The following is a 17,934-nucleotide window of genomic DNA, read 5'->3' on the forward strand; positions in this document are numbered from 1 at the left end:
TATGTTTGTATGTGTGCCATTGCAAGGCCTAGGCCTGTGTGACGCATTAGAAATTAAGCCATGTGGGCCCTTGAAATGGCCGATGCCTGACCTGTGAAGTGGGACAATGGGTTGTGAGGTCACTGCGCTGGCGGGGCACACCGTGGCGGTAGGCGGTCGAAGACCGCTGTGCGAAGACGCATTGGTTAATATTGAAGCCTATGGGTTTCAGGAGCCAATCACGATGTGCGCCGGCGGTCGCGGGACGCACCGCCGCGGTACGCACCGCCGCGGGCGTGACCGCCATTTTCTATCTGCTCAATCATTCGAGACCTGATCATCCACAGGAGAGGACCTATACTGCAAGTGCTGCTGTGAACTCGGTCTGGAAGTGACAATGGCTGCTGCTACTGGTGAAAGGGCCCCCGCCTTCAGTTCAGAAGAGTTGGAGAAGCTCGTGGACGGGGTCCTCCCCCAGTATGCGCAACTCTACGGTCCTCCAGACCAACAGGTGAGTACACTCAGTGCACATTGAATGGGTTATGCCTGTGTGGGGGGGGGGATGTAAGTTGGTGGGGTGTGGAGGGAATGGGGAGTGCAACGCACGACAGATGAGAGAATGGGAACCATGACAAGGTTGGGGAGGGGGGGGCATGTACTCCAAACATGCAGATATGTGACGGTTTCTCTTTCCCACCCTGTACATGTCAAACAGGTGAGCGCCCACCAGAAAATCGATATTTGGCGTGCCATCGCCGAGAAAGTCCGGAACTTGGGGGTCCACAACAGACGGGGCACCCACTGCCGCAAGAGGTGGGAGGACATCCGCCGCGGAACGAGGAAGACCGCAGAAACACTGCTGGGGATGGCCTCCCGACCTAGGAGGGGTGCCAGTCGCACCATGACCCCCCTGATGTCCCGGATCCTGGCGGTGGCCTACCCTAATTTTGATGGGCGCTTGAGGACAGCACAGCAGACACAAGGGGGTGAGTATCCGCACAGTCTCCTATCTGTATGCGCATTGGAGGCGTCTGGGTGGGGGAGGAGGGCTGTGGGTGACATTAGGCCCGGGCGCTCTCTGTAGTGTAGTCCGCTCCCTTAGGCATGGCCCTGTGCCCCCGCCCCCCACCTCTGTAGGGTGCCAAGTGCAGCTACCCATGCTCCCGCATCACCCATGTGCGCGTGTGTTGTCCCTAGACCTGTTTGCCTAGTCAGAAGTACTGAGTAGTGTACCCCAAGTTCGCGACTTAGTGCACGAGGCACCTGTGTCTGTCCTCTCCGCAAAGGGTATTGCTAAGGCATGCACTCAACTTTGTTTAATTTCTCCCCCCACCCTAAATCTTTGTCTTCTTGTGTTTTAGCATCATCAGGCGGAGGAGATTTGGCGTCGGAGCAGGAGGGAGCTGCAGGTCACCAGGCCCCGGTGGGCACTGACACAGACACCGAGGGCACCAGTGATCCGGAGGGCGAGGGGAGCACCACAACGGGGGCCGGTGGAGACACCAGCGACACGGACACGTCCTCGTTTGGGAGCTCCCTAGCGGGGGCGGCACCATCTGTGCCCCCCGCAACAACAGGTACAGCCGCCACCCAGCGCACCAGCACCGCCCTCCCAGCAGCCCCTCAGTCTTCGCTCCGTGGCCGCTCGGCCAGGAAGGCGCGCGTCTCCTTCGCCCCAGGCACCTCAGCCCCTGCCTCTGTTACCCCTGCTGCCCTCAGTGCGGAGCTTATTGACCTGGTGAGGACGCTCATTGTTGGGCAGACTACCCTTCTGAATGCCATCCAGGGGGTGGAAAGGGAGGTGCATCGGAGCAATGCCTACCTGGAAGGCATTCATTCGGGTCAGGCTGCCCATCAACGAGCGTTCACTGCTCTGGCCTCAGCACTGACGGCAGCCATTGTCCCTGTCTCCAGTCTCCCTCTTCTATCTGCCTCCACCCTTTCTCTGTCTCCTGTACCTCAACCTATCCCATCCACACCATCAGACCAGCCTGCACACACCTCAACACCCAAGGCCAGCTCATCCAAACATAAGCACCACAGAAAACACAAGCATTCACCCAAGCAACACACAGATGCAGACATATCAACAGTCACTACCACCTCTGTGTCCCCGTCCTCCTCGTCTCCCTCCTCCCTCCCTGTGACGTCTACACTCACACCTGCATGCACCCCAACATCAGCCAGTTCTTCCACCACCAGCAAACCCTCCACTACAGTCCGCACACCTGCAGTCACCACCCCCACTGGCATTTACACATCCCTGTGTCCTCTCCCACTGTGTCTGTCACCCCCTCTTCCAAGACGCATAAACGCAGGCAGACACCCAAACAACAGCCAACCACCTCACCACAGCCTACGTCCCAGTCACCTGCACCCAAGGACAGCACACCTGGCTCTCATACAACCACATCCTCTTCCTCCACTTCTCTCACCACTACTCCTACCCCTTACCTTGGTCCCAAGAAAAATTACCTCTCCACTTTTGACCTCTTTCCCTCCCCCGACCCACCCCCTCCAACTGGGAAAAGTCCCAAGGGCACCTCAGCCACCACCAGCCCAACTACTACAGTGCAAGTGGTGCATGGCATGTGGAGTCCACCCTTTGGCGGCAGTAACACTTCGGTGAGCAGCAAGGGGACAGCCAGCCCCCCCCCAGGCAAGAGGACCCGGAAATTGAAGGGCCGCCGTGAGCGGACAGAGACGGCTGCCCCCAAGGAGGTGACTCCGGCCACTTCACCGGCCACAGCAGCCAGGGGAGGCAAGGGCCCGAGAGCCCCATCTAAGGAGCGGAAGGACAGCAGGGCGGAGAGGACAACCACCAGGAGCGCGGAGCAGGAGGGCCCCACAAGCCCCATCCCGGCTGCAAGGGACGACACCAAAGGGCCCAGGACTCACTCCCCGAAGGGGCCTGACACAGCACGGTCGGAGGGCGACTGAGCAGGGTGTCCAGGCCAGGTATGACTCCCTTGACATACTGCAAGAGCACCGCTGAAGAGGGCCCCGCCGTGAAGACAGGTACCGCTGAAGAGGGCCCCGCCGTGAAGACAGGTACCGCTGAACAGGGCCCCGCCGTGAAGACAGGTACCGCTGAAGAGGGCCCCGCCGTGCAGAAGAGCACCGCTGAAGAGGGCCCCGCCGTGAAGACAGGTACCGCTGAAGAGGGCCCCGCCGTGAAGACAGGTACCGCTGAACAGGGCCCCGCCGTGCAGAAGAGCACCGCTGAACAGGGCCCCGTCGTGAAGACAGGTACCGCTGAACAGGGCCCCGCCGTGCAGAAGAGCACCGCTGAACAGGGCCCCGCCGTGAAGACAGGTACCGCTGAACAGGGCCCCGCCGTGCAGAAGAGCACCGCTGAAGAGGGCCCCGCCGTGAAGACAGGTACCCCTGAACAGGGCCCCGCCGTGCAGAAGAGCACCGCTGAACAGGGCCCCGCCGTGAAGACAGGTACCGCTGAAGAGGGCCCCGCCGTGCAGAAGAGCACCGCTGAAGAGGGCCCCGCCGTGAAGACAGGTACCGCTGAACAGGGCCCCGCCGTGAAGACAGGTACCGCTGAAGAGGGCCCCGCCGTGCAGAAGAGCACCGCTGAAGAGGGCCCTGCCGTGCAGAAGAGCACCGCTGAAGAGGGCCCCGCCGTGAAGACAGGTACCGCTGAACAGGGCCCCGCCGTCTCAAGCACCGCTCCGCTGGGCCCCGCCGTCTCAAGCACCGCTCCGCTGGGCCCTTCCTGTCAAGCACCGCTCCGCTGGGCCCCGCCATCTCAAGCACCGCTCCGCTGGGCCCTTCCTGTCAAGCACCGCTCCGCTGGGCCCCGCCGTCTCAAGCACCGCTCCGCTGGGCCCTTCCTGTCAAGCACCGCTCCGCTGGGCCCCGCCGTCTCAAGCACTGCTCAGATGGGCCCTTCCTGTCAAGCACCGCTCCGCTGGGCCCCGCCGTCTCAAGCACCGCTCCGCTGGGCCCTTCCTGTCAAGCACCGCTCCGCTGGGCCCCACCGTCTCAAGCACCGCTCCGCTGGGCCCTTCCTGTCAAGCACCGCTCCGCTGGGCCCCGCCGTCTCAAGCACCGCTCCGCTGGGCCCTTCCTGTCAAGCACCGCTCCGCTGGGTCCCGCCGTCTCAGGCACTGTTTATGGTTCACTGTGCCCACCATGCCTCCTCCTTGACCAGTGGACTCTGTAATCCACCTGAGAGACTGTGGCTTTGCACTCCCCAGGATGGTACAGTGGGCAACCCACCCACTGTAGAGACATTGAGAAACTGTGGCTTTGCACTCCCCAGGATGGTCCAGTGGGCAACCCACCCACTGCAGAGACTTGAGAGACTGTGGCTTTGCACTCCCCAGGATGGTCCAGTGGGCAACCCACCCACTGCAGAGACTTGAGAGACTGTGGCTTTGCACTCCCCAGGATGGTCCAGTGGGCAACCCACCCACTGCAGAGACTTGAGAGACTGTGGCTTTGCACTCCCCAGGATGGTACAGTGGGCAACCCACCCACTGCAGAGACTTGAGAGACTGTGGCTTTGCACTCCCCAGGATGGTACAGTGGGCAACCCACCCACTGCAGAAACTTGAGAGACTGTGGCTTTGCACTTCCCAGGATGGTACAGTGGGCATGGTGGCTCCTCGTGGATCTGGCGTTGTGGACTCATGTGGCTGTGGTGGCCCCCCCTTCCCTTCCCCCTGAGGTGCCTGTAGTTTTGACATCGGATGCCCCTGCAGTGTTCTCTCCAAAGGACTCAGGTCTCGTGTGTGGGCTTTGCCCTTGTTTCGCAGAACCTTGGCCCACGTACATGTTAGATTCGTAGGATGTGCAGGACTTGTTACTTCAGTGATACACTGATGTGTATATCTTTTTGGTTTTTGTAAATATTTTTCACGGTTGCTCAATTATTTCCAGGTGCTTTTTTTGTAAATGAAAATTTATTCCAAATTTGGTTGTGTCATTGTATTTTTAAAGGGTCTTTGTGTGGTGTCACTGTGACTTCCTGCTCTGCATTGGTGTCTACATACTGGGGGGGTGGGGGGTCGCATATGTGTATGCCCGTAACCTTTCTTCCTCCCCCCTCCCGTGTGTCGTAGGTGCAGTACTCACCGTTGACGTCTGCGCCGGAGCTCGTACTCGTGGTAGATGAGCAGGTAGACGAGAGCAGGTATGATGTTCAATTCGGGTTCCATGCTGTCCGGATTCCGCGTGGAGTGTCTCGAGGTGAGCGTTTTCCATTGGAAATGTCTGTTTCCGCCGTGTTTTTATCGGCGGTGCTCCCGCCCCGGAAAAGGTGGCGGATTGGTGGGTCGTGATAGGGTGGGCGGTACATTGTCTGCCGCCTGGCTGTTGGCGGTGACCGCCGCGCTGTTTGTTTGTTCCGCCGTGGCGGTCGGAGTGTTAATGCGGCGGGCTGTGTTGGCGGTTCCCGCCAGGGTCAGAATTGCATTTTTTTGACCGCCGGCCTGTTGGCGGGTTGGCCGCCGCTTTATCACCGACCGCCAGGGTTAGAATCACCCCCTGTGTGTCTTTCTGTTGTGTGTAGGGGGAGGGCACCAGTGGTAACTTTGTGTCCAGTCTTAGTAAAAGCAGAGCCTCCAAATGTCTTTAAAGGGCACATGGCACGTCTCTCAAGACAGCAGTGCTTTTGGACCTGGACCTTTTTGAAGGGTTATCCCTGAACTTTTTGCCTTCTTCCTCCTATACTTTCTCACTTCTTTTGGTTGGCTGTAGGACTCTGGGCACTTCACCACTGCTAACCAGTGCTAAAGTGCATATGCTCTCTGTCTAAAATGTATTGGTGATCGGTTTATCCATGATTGGCATTTTTGATTTACTAGTAAGTCCATAGTATAGTGCACCAGGTGTGCCCATGGCCTGTAAATCAAATGCTACTAGTAGCCCTGCAGCACTGATTGTGCCACCCACATGTGTAGCCCCGGAAACATGTCTCAGGCATGCCATTGCTGTGCCTGTGTGTGCAGTTTTACACTGCCATGTCGACCTGGCAAGTGCACCCACTTGACAGGCTCAAACGTATCTTTTTATTACTGGTAAGTCATCCATCAGGTAGGCCCATGGCAGCCCCAGGGCCAGGGTGCACTGCATTTAAAAGGTAGGACGTGTAATGTACTGGTGTGTTTTACATATCCTGATTGCAAAATACTGCTAAATTCATTTTTCACTATTGCAAAGACTATCTCGCCCATAGGGTAACATAGGAATTCCCTTGAAAGATATTTTAAGTGTCATTTCCCATCCATTGGGAGCTGATAGAGATGTAGAGTTTGGGGTCTCTGAACTCACAATTTAAAAATACATCTTTTGGCAAAGTTAGTATTTGAATTGTAAGTTTAAAAATGCCACTTTTAGAAAGTGGGCATTTTCTTGCCTAATCATTCTGTGCCTCTGCCTGTATGCTGAATACATGTCTGGGTCAGGATGACAGTTGGGATGTTTGTGCATTCACTTTAGACAGTCACACAAAGAGAGCTGAGGTGTGCCCTGCATATCCTGAAGGCTCATCACAAGGCTGATGGGTCTTACTGAGCTACAGTTGTGGGAGGAGCTAACACTTGCACCTGAATAGGCCTGTGCCTGTCCTCACACAAAGCAGTCTCCAACCCTCTGGCATGTGTCAGGGGCCAAGGCAGGGAAAGGCAGGGTCTTGTGCACTACAAAGACTTATTTTAGAAGTTTGCCTACTTCAAAGACAAAAATAGGTATAAATACTGGACCTCTGACACCACGTAGTTAGAAACCTTCTGGACCAGGAAGAAGAGCTGGATGCTGTAGAAGAGACTACCACTCTGCCTGTTGGTTTGCTGTTCTGGCCTGCTGCTTGCTGCGTCTGTCCTGGGAGTGAAAGGCCTGGATTTGGTTTTCTACATCCTGCTTCCAAAAGTTCCCCAATGGCTTGGACTGGGCTTACCTCCTGTTAAGTAGTCTCAGGGACATCAAAGACTTCACCTGCCAGCCCCTGGGCGACCTTGCTGAGAGTCCTGACTTGCCAAGTGATACCAAATCCAGTTCCTGGGCCCTTGGAAGTGAGCTCTGGTGCAACCAAGAAGAAACCAAGCACATCGACTCCAGAGCGACTTCGGAACCGGCGTCACTGTCTGACTCCGTGCTGTTGCCTGCACTGGAGCAGTGGTCCCGGCTAAGTGCAACCACCACAATCAACGCCGCAGGCCCGAAGCTGCCACAATCCCTCCAAAGTCTTGCCACAGTGCGATTCCACCTCACCGAGGTCCGTTGCACCCAACTCCGACTCTGCTGCAGCACCTGGGGCCCCATGGTGAGATCGCAACACCGCAAAGTTGATACCTTGCATTTTGACCTGCTGGATTCATAGACCCCGCCTTGTCGTAAGGAACTGACGCCTCGCCGCCAATGCTGCATTACCTCCCCTGTAACCGTAAGGAACAGGCGCCTTATCTCCCCTGCCTACCAGTAAGGAACCAACACCTCACCTCCCTGCTGGCACTAAGAAACCGATGCTGCATCGGCTCCAGCAACGCCTCACCTCCCCGACTCCATGCAACATCTTTGTTTCCTCATTGTTTTCCAAGGTACTGTACCCGGGGGCCGCGCAACACCGGAACCGGCCCGCACTCCCTCGAGAGTGGCATCGGACTGTTGGAGATGACTCTGCCAAGACGTTGTGATGTCTCCAGTTGGAGCTATTGTGTTTCTAAGTGCTCTACCAAGATTCAGAGCCTCATTACGAGTTTGACGGTCCCGTGACTGCCATGTTGGCAGTGGCGGTCCCACCGCCAATGGTCTGGTGGAGCTGGCCGCCGTATTATGCGTTTGGCGGTTATACCCACAGGAGACCTCCAGTGGTTTGCTGCCACTGCCAGGCAGCAAATGACCGTCATGGTCACCAGGAAGCATAAACTGGCCGCCGGAACCTGTGTTGCTGCCAGCCCCATTGTGAGGTTGCACACCGCCAAAGTGACTGCGGCGGTCCAACCACCATGTATCAGAAGGCAGAAACGGACAGTATAAAGGGAGACACTCACCTGCAGACAGCTGCATACGTCCCGAGCTGCCATGGAACCCTTCAAAAAGGTCATGCCACTGCTCATGCTCGCCGACAGAATTAAATCAACGCCACCGTGGATGACAGCAACTGTAAGTACAAACACCTACCTGTATCATTAACCCTTAAAAACTGCACATAGTGCCGGCAAACACAGCTTAGATTGGACGCCACAGGCAGCAGCAACACGTTTCATACAATACACACTAACTGACACACAGCAAAACGGACACACACACACTCACAATGCACACACTTTTGCCTACACACTCACACTGCACAGCAACACCACACAAATACACACGGCCACACAGCTCAGGCACAGGGACACTGAAGGCTACACAACATTGTCACACACGGCACCAAAAACACACCTACAGCACATTTACAATTACAGCTCACATACACACATTCTACACTGGCAGTGGTCTGCCTACACATTCAACACACATACCTATTGATGTGGCATGCAACACAAACAACACCACCATGAAACAACCCTGCAATGGACACACACATCAAACCACAATGGAAGCACAATGGCATACACAATAGAAAGAGAGACAAATAGATAAAATAGATAAAGTGCACCATACCAACAATACCTGTACAGTTTGGATAAGGCCATCAGAAGCATACATGGAAGGAGGCTGCACTGGGACACATGTCATGTTGAACAGGCCCCTCAAACAACATGCACTCAGGAAATGGCCCCACATGAATCTTAGGGACAAACAATACCAAAACCTAATGTCATGCACAGCCACACAATGGGGAAGGGCAAGTCAACAAAGCACATACTCCAAAAATATGGGACATACCTCTACACGAACTAGCTACAAGGGACACACACCTAAATGGACACATACACGGCCAAATGCTAAGCAACCTAGCACAAATGAACACACTCCATGTCTCCACAAACAAAACTCAAGAATAGACAAATCACCTGTTTACAACAGCCATATCTGAGGGACTAGTCCAACGCCATATATGCCCACATTGCAGAACACAAAAATAAATACTTTCCATACCAAACAGTGCACAATTCCATGAAAACAACATTACATATACACACACATACCTAACACATAACATATACCCTTCCCTTGGGGTGCAACAGCACTGCACACAAACTCACATACTGCAGACAACAGCACATGGAGCAGCAAGCAGGCACAAACACACACAACTGGACACACACAACCAAAGCCACTCAGGAACAAAATCAACCTAGGAAAGGAATTGCAGGACAAAGGTACAGGTAACATAGTAAACTCTTTGACTTTAATGCCAACAACAAATATGTCTTGGACTATGTACAAAGGCCATTGGCCAGTCTCATATAATAAGAATCCATGGGACAGTGTTGTGCCCCTCCTTGACTCCTGACTGCCATGCAACATCCACAGTAAGGGGCATCAAGGTGGCAGGCAGGCACCTCAGGGTTTGTACAGGGGGTGGGGTATCGATTTGGGGGGGGAGGTTTGGGTTTGGGCTGGGGGGCTCCTTTTTGGGAAGGGTGGCCTTCTTCTTGGGGGGAGGGCTATGGGTCTTTGCAGGGAGAGCAGGGGAGACCTTGAAGGTGGAAGTGATGGCCTTGGGTATGGATGCAGACTTTTTGGGTGTGGTACAGGGGAGGACAGTGGTAAGGTCTAGATCACAAAGGACAATCATCAGAAGGGGGTCGGGATTTGGAGGTTGAAGGAGTGATTGTCTGACGTGTAGGTGTGGATGTCATGGGTGCATGCTCATGGATATTTACTTGTGTGTGGTGTGTGTCTGTTGGGTGGGTGAGTGAGGGTGTTTCTGTGTCTTGCGCTGAGGGGGGTGGAGTTGCTGGGGGATGCCATGGTGGGTGGATGGCGACTGCAGGTATGGTGGATGTGCTGGTTGTAGATGTGTCAGTAGCTGTGGTGTCTGCAGGTATGGTGTTTGGGGTGTATGTCTGCTGGTCTGCTGGGGAGGTGTCTGTATGTAGGATGGGTGTAGTGACTGTGTCTGTGACTGTTGCGGTGTTGTCTATGGGTAGGCATGATGTGGTGTGTATGATTCTGGGGGGAGGTGGGGGTGTAATGGAGGGTAGTGACTGTTGCTTTGTCTGCAGGTAGATGTTGTTTGTGTGTGTGCCGGTGGTGTGTCTTGGGGTGCTTGTGTTTGTGTGCGCTACCTTTGTCTGTTGAGGTGGATGCCTGAGGATCTGTTTGTGTGCTTTGTGTATGTAGGGGAAGGGGCATTTGGACTGGGAACAAGGAGGTGGAGGTGGAGGAGCGACCGAAGGTGGGGGGCGACTGTCTACCCTCAGTGTGGAAGCCAGAGCCTGAAAAGATCTCTGTAGGGCAGCCATTGCTCTGAAGGGCAGCCTTCCAGGAATGCATTGGTCTGTTGGAGTTGACCTGTCAATCCCTGGATGCCATTCATGATGACAGACTAACCCACAGATATTCTCAGGAGGTCAATAGCCTACTCACTGAGGGTTGCAGGGCTAACAGAGGCTGGGGCAGAGGTGCCTGCTGCAAAGGAGATGCCCACCTCTTGGGTTAGTGGGCACGGCCAACTGGGTGGGGAGCAACAGGGAGGGCATGATAGAACAGGGGGTGTCAGACAAGAATGGTGGTCCCCGATGGGTCTGCCACCACTAGGGAGTGGCCACTGGAGGAGGAATCCGAAGGTGATGGCGAATGTTCGGTCTCCCTTGTGGCACTCCCCTTGCCCTCCAGGCCACGGGGTCCCTCTGTGTCAGTTGTATATTGACCCGAGGTCCCGTGCCCAGATGCTTCCTCACTCGTCTGTGCCCCGTCTCCTTCACCTGCCGGTGCTGATGCTGCTGCTGCAAAAAAAAGAGAAATAGGGTCACAACATGTACTTGATAACACTTCAACCACAACACTGAGTGTCATCAGGTCAAGTAGGCCTCAGCAAAAACTTACACCTAAGTGGCACATATATGTGCTATGATATATACATGCTTGCCATCTGGATTTCCAAAAGTTACCCACAAGAAATACAGGATGTCAGACTATTACAATTGCATGGATGAAGTCTGACAAACCCCACAACCATACTACAACTAAGCGACCTCTCCATCCCCAATGCTGTGCCACATGCAGCAGACTCCAGTTAACTTGTAGCCAACAAAAGTATCCTTTTGTAAAGTACAAACCGATTTTTTCACACACACGTCTGTGCACACATCCATTTTGCACTTTCATGATGTACAAACATTTTGGGAAGAAGCCAATGACACCTATCTGAGTCTGATATAAAAGTGCAACATCCTAGAATATTTGAACTTGAAATACCCATGTCATGATGGACACATGTCAACAATGTACAGATCTACAAGTGATACCTGTCACAGCAGAGTCTAGGAGGTACTGTCAGTGGCACACTGAGAGGCATTACATGTGTCAACGAAAGGAACACCATTGCTGTCAAGTTCAATATGTCAGGGACTTATGTCTCAAGGATACACACAACAAAGAATCATTAAGCCGTAGGATAGTCACCACTAATGTCTGACACCCATGACAATGACAAGGTCTGCATGTGTCAGCAGTACACATCGGTTCCTTGAATGTTGTAGAGACAGAGATCTCACAGTCACAAATATGAGGACTACAGCCTGTTGTCCAATGAGATGCAGCATCACTGCCCACATATGGTCATGCCAAACATGGTAGCCATCTGTGGATGAATGCATGAACTCAAACACATGTGATGTCAACATCAAAGCAATACACTCCATGATGCATGACAACAGACAGGGAACATCCCTCAATCAGTACACATGTGCATTAAAACTCTTCCACATGAAGTCACATCAAGGGCATAGATAAACACATATTGGACCCACAATCTTGGGTCACCTGTCATATCCCTCATTGCTACAGCAGTTCTACATGCCAAATGACATACCATGACGCATGAAGGTATCTGTCAGACTATACACAATGCTAACACACTCCTCTCTGTGACATTACATGGAATGTACGTACCACCATTGTAAATGTACCATTCCACTAACAGTTTGCCTAGCACATGCATGTGAGGGGATACAGAAATCATTCCATCAACATGGCTAGGACATTCCTGAAATTTCATATAATGAACATTTCCTAAAGGGAAATGGACACATGCTGACATGTAGGCACAATGAATGTTGTCAACAGTCATGGGACATGATTCATATAAATGGACATTCCCCACTTACAAAGGGAAAGTGGTTTGGTACATCTGCAAACAATTATCCAGGTACACCATATCACATATATGATGAGCACCAACACAGCACAGACTTCAGTGAGGCACCAGGACTCATAATATACTGAGGATAGCTTGCTTTTGGGCGTCAGATGTCTACATACACATATGCCCAGACACATGACAGAGGACAGTGACCCATAATACAATTAACTTTTTTTCTGTGACAGTCAGAGGACGTGATTATTGGCTCCCAAATAAAACCCACTACAACAAATAGTACATGAATGAGGAGTGGACACAGCAATTTTAGGACCCTGCAGAGCAAATGGTTTGTGAAATCCCATAAGGTTTGAACTAGGTCCCTGGTTTGGAAGGTACACCAGCCAGATACACATGACATGTCAATACAAACAATCTCCCACGTAATGAGTGGCACATGGATCTTCCCTAATATTCAGGAGGAGCAGTCAGTACCCCACACAATAACCTGGCAATGGGACAGTCAGGAAATCTCTGTGTACTCACCCCCTTGTGGCTGCTGTGCTGCCCTCAAACACCCATCCAGCTCCGGATAGGCCACTGCCAGAATGTGGGCCATTAAGAGGGGTCATGGTCCAATGGGCACCACGCCCACATTGGGAGGACAGCCCTAGCTGGGCCTCTGCTATCTTCTGGGCCACCTCTATCGACAATGGGAGCTCTGCTGGCTGTGAACCCTCGGGGTCAGCACTTTCTTGCCGATGGCTCTCCAAATCCCTTTCTTTTGATGGGCGTTGACTTTCATGGATGCACAAACACAAGACAGGACATTATGTCCCCAGATCACATACAAAATGGCTGAGTCATATACATGTCATTACACGTTGCAATTAACCACCTGTTTAGCCCAAAATGCCCAAGTAGGGCACACATGAGTCACTGAGTAAGTGGACAGTACTATAAACATTTCACAATCTGCAGACCAAACCACCACCTTGCTCAGGCCCTCCACTAACTAGGTTGGTCAACTGATATCTAGTGGGACATTCTCTGGCATCCTGACAGAGATTTCAAAAAGTATGGGAGACAACACAACTCTGTGGCTTCCTAAGCCACAGCGATTGCAGCTCCATGGCCTTTACTACACATTTTGGCACACATGGGTACAGTCTAGCCTGTGAGGAGCGAAAATATGGTGAAGTACAGGGAAAAACGCTCGACATGAGGCACCTACCTTCTTCTCTGGTGCACCATAGAGCTCCTCCACCAGCTTCTTCACTTCCTCCGGGAAAAGGCAAGGGGCCTATCAATGCTGGATGTGGCATGATTGCTCCTAGAGGTGGTACACAGCAGCCCAGGTCATGGAGGTTTCGCTGGCAGCAGGGTCAGGAGTCAAGTGAGGGATTTTGCAGAACGTGGAGCTCACGTCTGCCACGTACGTGGTCGTCACTGCTGGCAGACACAGCCATTGGCCCAAGACCACCACTGGCAGCAACGTTAGCCTATGGCTGTGTCCACCGCTGTAGCAACTGCCTACCTGCATGACGACTTCCGCCAGCAGACCTGGGCGATGCCTAGTGTCCAGTGGAGTAGGTCAGACACCCGCCATTTTAAGAGCATTTACAGTTGTATTTAACAAATAAGAAATATGTCACAACTCAGAAAAATGCTCTAAACAACTGATAAATACTGGTCTTACCCTGTCATGTTTGTTCTTCTACTTTGACAGAATTTTTGTACATTGCCAGGCACATATGGCAAGTTTATTTTGGGCACAAACACCACCCGTCCCCCAGTCATTTTAAATTAGGGAACTTTTGTCACATTACGAGTAGCTATTTCATGTTAAAAATCGTTGCTGTCCAGACAGATGATGTGTACACATTTGTGGTGAGACAATGGGGAAACATGTATCTTCTGTGTTATTGACAGTGGTAACGTGTACTGTGCATCATGTCATCAAATCATGGCATGCCTTGTCACACTATGTCAATAACTTGAATTATGTATGTTGCAAGAAATTAATTGGATGATGGCTATACACATTACTTGTCCTACATGGGTACCCAGGGAGGAAAAGGATCAGACATCCTCCTATCTCTTGTTTATTGCCATACCTTCAGGCCATGGAAGACAGACACATCATCCAGATGTGCCGTCTGAGTAGGCAAACAATTGTGGATCTCTGTTGTCAGTTGGAGCTAGATCTACTACCTGCCATTTCTCACCCAAATAGCATACCAACCATTGTACAAGTTACGGCAGTGTTGCACTTCCTGGTCAAAGGGTCCTTACAAAATAAAGTGGTTCTATCTGCTGGGGTGGTCCAGCCTATGCTCAATCTTGTGTTGAAGGATGCACTCTCAGCAGAGCCAGAGCATGGCTGGGTGGTAAGTCACATATGTCATGTGTGTTTGTATTAAGTGTGTCCTGCAGAAGAAATAATGAGAGGGACTGATTGTTGGACATATGTCCCATTCCATTTCAGGGGACTTTGCATACCCAAATCGTCCATGGTTGTTGACACAGGTGAGGAACCCAACTACGCCAGGGGAAGTCCGCTTCAATGAAGGCCGTGGAAGAACATGGAGTGTCATGGAGCGGGCTTTTGGGCTCCTGAAAGCCAGATTTAGGAGCATAAACAAGACTGGTGGAGCCCTCCTCTATTCACCCAAAAAAGTATGTATGATCATTGTGGCCTGCTGCATGCTCCACAACATTGCCCTAAGGAGGAACATCCCATATACACCGGATGAGGGGAAGCTAGCAGTGCCACTGGGTGAGAATCCTGAAATGCCAAGTGAGGATGACAGTGATGAGGAGGGAGGTGAAGACTTGCGGGCATATCTCATTAATTAATACTTTACTTGAGTGTAAGTGTGTGATAATATGTGGTTCCTGTGATTGTATGGGACACTGTAGTTGATAGGATGTGTTGAGTAGGGCATGTTTTGCACAAAGGACAGGGGATCTCACTCCATGCAGTTTACAGCCAAGGTTTCTGACTGAAGAAAGCTAATAACTTCATTATCTTTCTTGTTTGTGTCAGCCTCGTGGAAATATGTATGGATCTACGGAACTCTGATGTAAGGTTTTGGTCATATGTATGTGTTTATCCTGCCTGAACTACTTGCGTTGTGTTTTATTCAGGGCTCTTCACCATGTCATCCTCAAGTGAGAATTTCAGAGTTGTGACATTGGCATGTAGCTGTCCTGACACATGAAGTGGACATGGAGTGTTCCAGGTAATGTTGCTTGCAGATTTGGGGTGCATATGTATTTTGCCAAAAGCAGCTAGGACAGCAGGTGGGAGGAATTCTGAAGTGCACAATACACCTGTTTGGTGTGGTGTTTTGATCCAGTTGTCTCATGTGTGTAATCATGTGGCCTTGATACATGTTTTTATCCAGTGCAATCCATCCTTTCTCTCTTCACATTATGTTGAGAATGATCCTATATGACCTGTATGTAGCTGTCGAAGTGTTACCTCATTGCAGGCCACAATGCCTGTGCCACAACACTGACATTGGTTGGTAGCATACCGCCAGATGCTTGTTCATTGTAATGGGATGGACCTATGATTAAGGACTATTGTACTGCCCACTGTCTGTGTCAAGGCATATGTCAAGTTGGTAGACCTGGTTTTAGTATGCGATGAACTAATAACAACACCACTAGTCTGTTAGCCTATCACACAGGATAAGGTCTGACATTGCCCTTTATTCTGTGGGACGGTCCCTTGAGATGTCTAATCTGACTCAACAAAGTTCTGCCATTCTTGGCTATGACAGTCCAGATCATTTTGCAGTCTATGTGATATACAGTGCAATAAAATGTTTGGTGTGACTAGTCATGTGTCGTGTTGGTAATAATCCTCTGCATGCCGCTACCTGTGACTTTTCCCTCCATCCATTCCCATATTATGTATTCATTCTTTGCATCACATGGATTTCACATTCAACATCTCAAAATGAAGAAAAATTGGTGGTAGGCATTTTTTTTAGTGTTAGGTGTATTTATTTACATGTGCACAGGAAATTAAAGTTACACTCCAAAAAAGAAATTGACAGTGAATGAATCAGTCATGGTGGATGTAATCATCAAAGTAGATGCCACAGCATTTGGAGTCCAAAGTCCAGTGTCCTACTAGCATGAAAAATGGTAAGTGGTTGGAGAACAGTCAACAGAGTGAATAAGTGGCACACAAAAGAGTTTCACTTTCTGGCAGTGGTTTGTGTATTACTATCTGCACCTCCTGGATGCTTGTGTGGACATCCCCACTTGCAGGGGATTCTTCAGCTACAAAGGTTGGTGTGTCTGAACAAGGTCCTTCCCCTGGCAGGGCCTCCCTTCCAGTGGCTGCCACAGATTTAGAAGGGGCTGGCATTGACTTGCCAATGGAAGGGGTCTGGCGTTTTTGACAACTCTTGTTCAAGGTGGTGTTGAAGTCTCTCAGCACCCATGTTAAGGAGGCCATGTTGGTATTGTGTGCCTCCCACTGTTCACAGATTTCCCAATGGAAGTCCCTCTGTAGCTCCTTGATCTCCCTGAGTTCGGCAAGTACCTGGCTCATCACACCTTGGGAGTGTTGGTATGCTCCCAAAACTTGGCCTGGCCAGAACCCACCCCAGCAGCCACATGCCGCTGGCCACACCATATCTCCCAAGCACCCTACCCTCTTGTGCCTGCACCCTTGGTGCAGCTTGCCCCCTAATACTGGTTCCAGCACCATCATTGTCAGAGGTGTCTTGCTGTGACTCAGGATCCTGGACTGGTGGGCACAAGATTGTTGTCACTGTCCTTGGAACACAGGTTTGAGTGCAAACGGTTGGCTGAGATGTTGGCGCAACAGGGCTAGGAGGAGTGGATGTGGTCACGGTGAGGCTGATAGGTGTTATCTGACCAGGTTGCCCGGATAGGCCAGAACCGTCCTCAACGTCCACATGTCCAGGTTTGTTGTCCTCATAGAGGGCTTCATCCATGGGGGTAGTGGCAGTCTCTTGATTGATCTCTGTGTTCCAAGTGGCCGGTAGACCTGGTGATGTGAGAAACAGAATGTTACAGGTTGTATTGTGGCAGCTACATCCAATTGTTGACATTTGACTAAAACCATTTACACATTAGATTGGCCAATTGACTTATGTGGCAGGCACACATGCTATCAACTGTGTAGAACCTGACATTTGGGTAACATACCAATTCCAATTTCAGTCAACTAGCTTGAGGATGTACGAGTTTACTGGCACTTGTAGGGATGGTCATTGACTGATCTCTTGCCAGCAGTGCAGTGAAAACAGTGGCTGAGCAGGATGTGGTTTATATAATTTTAAGACCTAATTGACTGTCATACATGCAGATCCAGAACCTTTTTGTGTATGTGACAGTTGTCATCATGTGGTCAGTGCTTTGGGGATACGTCTGCAGACAATACCATTCATATGATGCATTTGATGTTTTTGCCACACAGTTTGAGCTGTCCTTCCTTTCCACAATTTGTGCATCTAGGCATAGCTGCTCATGATGAATCTAGGTGGTTAGCCATATCACAGAGTATACCATGATTTGCATCTTGGTCTCTCCCAGGTGGTTAAACCACATCTGTGATGCACATTTTCATATAGACACTGGCCTGGGTCTTAGAGTTACAGGGACACGCCCTCCTTGAATATACAATGTTACTTCAAGATATACATGCAATATACATGGGTCATCCCCTCAGGCGAGTACAGTTTACTGGTTGAATA

This window comes from Pleurodeles waltl, chromosome 2_1 (assembly GCF_031143425.1).
Source record: "Pleurodeles waltl isolate 20211129_DDA chromosome 2_1, aPleWal1.hap1.20221129, whole genome shotgun sequence".
Classification (NCBI taxonomy): Eukaryota; Metazoa; Chordata; class Amphibia; order Caudata; family Salamandridae; genus Pleurodeles; species Pleurodeles waltl.